This window comes from Diospyros lotus, chromosome 13 (genome assembly GCF_014633365.1).
Source record: "Diospyros lotus cultivar Yz01 chromosome 13, ASM1463336v1, whole genome shotgun sequence".
NCBI classification, from domain to species: domain Eukaryota; kingdom Viridiplantae; phylum Streptophyta; class Magnoliopsida; order Ericales; family Ebenaceae; genus Diospyros; species Diospyros lotus.
Genome location: NC_068350.1, coordinates 27,657,503 through 27,663,964, shown reverse-complemented (window position 1 = coordinate 27,663,964; position 6,462 = coordinate 27,657,503).

Below are 6,462 nucleotides of genomic sequence, written 5' to 3'. Positions count from 1 at the left end.
ATTAAATTAAATTAAAAAAAATAAAAACTAGTTCTTTTGATGAAAAAGGTTTCGGTAAAGGTAAATTCAGGGATTTGTTGCCTTTCTTTCTCCACCAATTATATTGATCCAATTCAGGCAGGCTTGTCTTATTTTTTTTAATTAACTGGAGTTTCTTCTTATGTCAATTATGTGACTTCATCTAATAAGCCTATATTCTGGAGACGTCCGCACCCACTTTAATGTCAATGTTACAAACACATGATGACTTTATTAAACTATACTTGTGAACTTCAATAAGAAAAATAAAAAATAAAACAATAATAATAATAATAAAAATAAGACCTTCCATAAATACTGTGTTCACCTTCCCCCTGTATTCCAGTTTCCATTTTTATTTATTGTCTTCAAAAGCCTCTCCCAAGTTGGGGAGAATAAATGGAACAAAATTGGGTAAACGTAGTCATTTTCTGTTAATGAAATTAGCTTTAATTACTTTATTACAATTGAAATTTCTCATGGCAAAACTTTAACTTTTATTCATTCATTTTCTCTATATTTCTATTTCAAAAATATTATTTAAATATTCAATTGTGACACTTTTATTGTACTTCTATCTCATATCAATATGAATATATAATATATTTATATAAAGATATCAAAATTAAATGCCTAAATAATATTTTTGAATCTAAATAAATGTAGTTTATATTTATTGTGTGTGTGTATATATATATATATATATTTTATTTCATTCATTTTCTCTATTCTCTTGGACAAATGGAACAATCAGCATTACTTTTATTCTTAATTTATTCTTAAATGGGACAAAAATATTTTAGGATAGTATTAAATAGCTCATTATACTTTGACTTGAGAATTAAATTAGTTATTATACTTTTTAAAAACGACCAATAAGTCATTGCTCTTACAAAATAACTAAATAAGTCACTGTACCTTTAAATAAAAAAGCCATGTAATGTAAGCTATTATAGTAAATGACATCTTAATGTTTTTAATGTTGTTTTACTTTTATCGTCAACTTCAGCTCTATCCCCAATCAAACAAACCTTATTCAATTGCAAACGTCAACTTTCAAATTTTATGGAGGCGACGAGGAGATTTTTATGTAAATATTTTAATATTTAAATTAGACATTAAAAATGTTAAAAACTATAGAATAGAGTTTTTACAAATATTAGAGATGTATTTTTTTTTTGAAATAATTCTATCTTAGTTTAAGATTTTTAATAAATGACGTTTATCCCAATATTCTAATACCTTATCATAATTATGATTTTTAATAAATAATATATATATATTTTTTACTAAAAATAATATCTATCTTTTTTGTGGATCTTAGGAGTTTTGTAAATATCAAATTTATCTAATTTGAGTATTGCATAAGACCCCTCCAACGTACGGAAAAAAATTATATAGGCCATAGATGACACTTTGCTGTGGGCTTTTGGGCTGACCCAATTTCTTGGGTTGACCCACTTTTTTTATTTTTATCATAATTAATTTTATTTTTATATAATAATATATTAATTATTCCTCACTCTTTTTCTTAATTTTTTGTTAAAAAAAGAGTAGATTTTTTCTAATGTTTGTTCTATGCATTTTTTTTTTTCTGGGGCTTATTATTTTTTGGCAGTTACCCTCCTGTTGGCGGTTAATCCCATGGATAATGCTACACGGACTTACAACTTGACGCACGGGTTGACGAACCCAAGTTATCACGAGATTTTAGTGTCAAAATCTCGTGATAATCTCAATTTCAATTTGAGTAAATTTTATATTTGCCCGCCCATTTTCAAGCCCATTTTCAAACCCTCTTTCTCTCTCAAAACCATCATCTCACTCTGTCTCTCCCACACTCTTTCTCTCTCAAAACTGCCCCCCCCAACCCACCCCCGCGGGTGCAGCATCCGCCCCCCACATCGCTCTCGCACCTCCGTGGTCGTTAACCCCGCCACCACTGCTCGCACCGTCGTCGTCTAAAGATGGCGCCACCACCGTCTCCCCGCCAAGTACACCGCCTGTCGTCGCCCCTTGCTTGCACAGGCCGTCTCCCCTGCCAACACCCCAAACACCGCCTGCCATCGCTATCGCTATCGCTATCGCTATCGCCGTCGCCATCACCCCCCCGGCCACTGACCACCGTCGCCCGCCCCCCACACCCCCTCTCGCATCGTCTCGCCCCCACCCGCCATCGCGAACAACTGCTGCCCAAACTTCACCTTCTTTCTCTCTCTCATCCTCGGTCTTGAGGGAGGAACGCGCCACCGCTGCTCCCATCACAGTCGCCCAAGGATGGCGTCGCCACCGTAGCCTCCCTCCAACGGCTGCGCTAGTCGAACCGGCCAAACTTCACCCACTCTCTGTTATGTTTTTTTTTTATTTAAGAAATGTAATTTTAATATAAAAGAAGAGATGATTTTAAGATATAATTGATACTATTGCAAAAAATTGGTATTTAAAGTGATCTTAAATGAGAATAAATTATTTAATTACTTGTGTGATCTTATGATATATATATTAATATTAACATTTTTAATGACAACTATCAAGATTGTTGTTGCTATATCTGATTGCAAAATAAAAAAATTATTGTTATATTTAATTGTAAAATAATAAAAAATATATCTAATTATATTAGATTTGATCTTAAAAATATTAATTTTATTCCAATCTTATTTTGCACTGATTTAAATAATTTTATCAAGTTATAATTTTACCAATCTTATTTTACACTGGTTTACACTACTCCAAAATTTTATCAAGTAATTTTACTCCAATCTAATTTAAGTAAAATATTAATCTTATTTTACACTTATTTTACACAAATGTTATAATTTTACAAGTAAATAATTTAAATTAAGTAATTTAATTAATACCCTCAAATTGAAGAAAAATTAATAACAGATGAAATAAACGAAAATAACACAACTAATATTTTTTACTCAATTGTTAAATATACAATCAAAATAAATTATGTTCTTTCATAATTCAAAATAAATTATATTTTTTAATTTTTATTTCAACAACTAAATCAGCATAAAGAAAACAACAGAAGCTAAAAAAATAACAGTAGAAAAAAAGAAAATATATAAATATATATATGTTCATGTAAAAATATAGAAAATATAACTATATATATAACATGTATATATAAACGTTGTCTTTTACAGCTCTGATAGGGCCTGACAGTGGCGGTTCGAGCGACGTAGGGGGGTTGACGGCGGGCAACGATGGTGGGGCCATCCTTGGGTGACGACGGTGCGAGAGCAGTGTACTGGGGAGGAGGGGACACTGCAACGCTGGGGTTTGAGAAAGAAAATGGGGGGAGATAAAGTGGGTTTGAAAAAGGGTGGGAGGGGGGAGACACTGCAAGGGTTTGAGAGAGAGATAGAGTGAGTTTGAGAGGGGGGAGAGACACTGCAAGTTTGAGAGAGAGAATGGGGGAGAGATAGAGTGGGTTTGAGAGAGGGTGGTTTTGAGAGAGAAAGAGAGTGAGAAGAACTGAGAGTAACAGAGAGAGTGAAAGCTGAGGGTTAATTTGTAATTTTGATTGAAGGGTTAATTTGTAATTTAAAAGGGTTTGTCAATCCGTTAGTCAAGTTGTTCGTCCGCGTAGCATTATCCTAATCCCATTACGCATAGGCTCTTCCTATAAAATGAGGTGAGCCATTTTGTTTTTTTATTTTACTGTTTTTGTCTTCTTGTGCATTCTTTCTCTGGAGACTTCTTGGAGAGATCTTGGCTTTGGTCTCCTGCCTGCTTCTTTTTCTTCATCCTTGCCTTCCTTGCTGCCGAGCACGCCATCGCCGTCGCTAGATATCGCTGCCGTCAGTCGGCCGTTCGCGCACGTCCATCGGTCTTCTGCGACCTCGCCATCGCCATCGTCGGGCTTCCGCCGCCGACCGCTTCTTATTCCTTCTTTGTTCTGTCATCGATCGATTCGACAGTCTTGGTTTTCCGCCATTACCGCCGATCTTCATTCTCTGGCGTCGCTCGCGTTTGTCGCTCGATCTTTCCGCCATTGCTGCCATCGTTGTCGATCTTGGTCATCCGCCATCGCCGCTGATCTTCATCCTCCGGCATCGCTTCGACGGTCGCTCACGTTCGTGGGAGTCCCTTGCCTTGCTTGATCCTTCGCCGGTCGTCCTTCCGCTGCCGCTGTCACCCGCGGCCGACCGTTTCCCACGTCTGGTTTTCCTTCAGTTCTTCTGTCTTCCGCTGTATAATTTTTAGGCTGTTTGGCTTACCGTTTTTAATTGAAGCTTTTAAGTTAGTTAGCGATTAGTATAAAAGTTGTGTAGTGTTTAACTTAATAGTGTGTTTGGATAAATATGCTTTTAAGCTGTTAGTTAATAGTTATGTGTTTGGTTTGTAAAAGCTGATAAGTTGTCAAAACTTGACAAAAAGACTAAAATAGACATAATGCTAAATAATACAAATAAAAATTACAAAAATATTATTTTTAATAAAAAATAGATAAATTATAATTACTTATTAAAAAATATATCACTATAATATACATACATCCTTTATTTTTTTTCTACCATTAATATATATACAATATATATATATACTTGTAAGTGTATATACAATTACAGGTTGGGGACGCCACTGGAGAAGGCGGCGATTGAAGCTGAAGGCGGCGCCTGATGAGGCGATGGCGATGGCTGGAACTAGATGAGGCGATGGCGCAACCCACCAGCTGAGGCGATGGCTCGATCGAGGTTGGAACCAGATGAGGCGATGGCGGTATGGAGGAGGGGCAACGGCAGCAGCGACGGTAATGGCAGAGCACAGCTTCGGAGAAGATAATGGAGAAGAGAGCTTGGTATGTAGGATATTTTGGTATTTTTGTTGGTCAACGATGGAGCGTTTTCTAGCAAAGCTGGGGGTACCAGCTTTTGCTAAATGCTGCTATAGTAGCGTTTCAGTGGATAGCGTATAAGTTGAAACGCCAAGTCAAACACTTAATCATCAAACGCACCATAGCGGATCAGCTGCACAAATGGCTTATATGCGGTCAAACCGCTAAGCCAAACAGCCTCTTTGTCTTATGCTCCTTGACTTTTAAGTCTTCGTTATTTTATTATTAATTAATTAATTTATTTTCAAAAAGTTCAAATTCTCTCCTGGCATCCTGTTGGCTTCGTTTCACTTCTCCGTGACTTTTTCAGCCTCCAGAATTGTATTTTCCCAAGCCCCTAGTTGTATTTTCTGCTCCAATTATCAAGCAGTGTAAAAAGGTCTCTAGGGAGGTTCCTCATCCTACGGCGAATAGGGCTCTTGGGAAGCCTTCTTGTCTGGGAGAAGGTGACCTAATGAGAATCGTCCCATCATTCTCTTTTCCCCCCAACTATGAGGTGAAATTGCCTACTCTGGAAGAGTTTTCCTCCCTATGCTTACAGCGATTGGATAGCCTTATATGAGGCTTTTGTAGTAGTGAGTCTTAGATTTCCTTTGTCGAGCTTCGATCAACGATGCCTACTAGAGTTTCATCTTGCTCCCGCTTAGATTCACCCCAACGGATTGTTTTTTTTTATTGCCTTTTCGATCCTATGTAAGCAAAGAGGAGTGTTGGTGTCCCCGAAGCTTTTTAGTTGTTTTTATAGGATTTGAAGAGTGAAGGAACATCATTTTTTTCACCTTTTAGAGAGTTCCTGGTATGGAGAGATTATTCCTCAACTCTTTCATGACTTTGACAAGTGGTTTGTGTTGATGCCTCCTTATGGCTCTGTGTCCCCTCACCAATGGTGTTGGGACTTGGATTGTGAGAGATGCTACCAAGTATCCTCGTTCCACTATTCTTCGAGCTTATTTGGAGTTTGATATCCAGAGTCTTATGGAGTTTCGAGCGCTGATATATATATATATATCCCTTCGCTAATGATATTCAAGTTGCTCCGACATGATATTCAGGTCAGCCAAGTATCCTCGTTCCACTGTCCCCTTTTCGTCTTCGAGATATCATGTCGGAGAAAAACATTGCCACTACAGGTTGGGGTGTCTCACTGAGCAACTTGGCTGACCTTTCTAGGATTTTTCATGTTATATCTATAGTCGACTCTCGTAATGGTATTGACGGCATTGATGAAACTCATGCTTTAGCGGATGGGTTGAGTGAGGGGTATCGAGCGCTTGTATCTCCCCTTTCCCCCCCACTCTCCCCAACTGGGAGGAAGTTTTTTTCGAGGGTATTTTTTGGTCTTTTTTAGCTCGCATTGCAGTTTCTTTGCTTTTGCTTCTTTGACTGTCTTTTTGTGTATGTATATTTTGCAGGGGTGGGGCGTTTTGCCGACGCGATCAAGAGGAAGAAAGCAGTGATGGGGAGCCTGGAGATAGCTCCGTTAGTTGACCGCGGGGGCTCCAGCAAGCGCCCCCAGTCTTTTGAGACATTGCTCCAGCAAGCGCCCTCGGTTTCAGAGGCTCTTCTTTTGGAGGCTCCACCCTGATTTCCCTTTC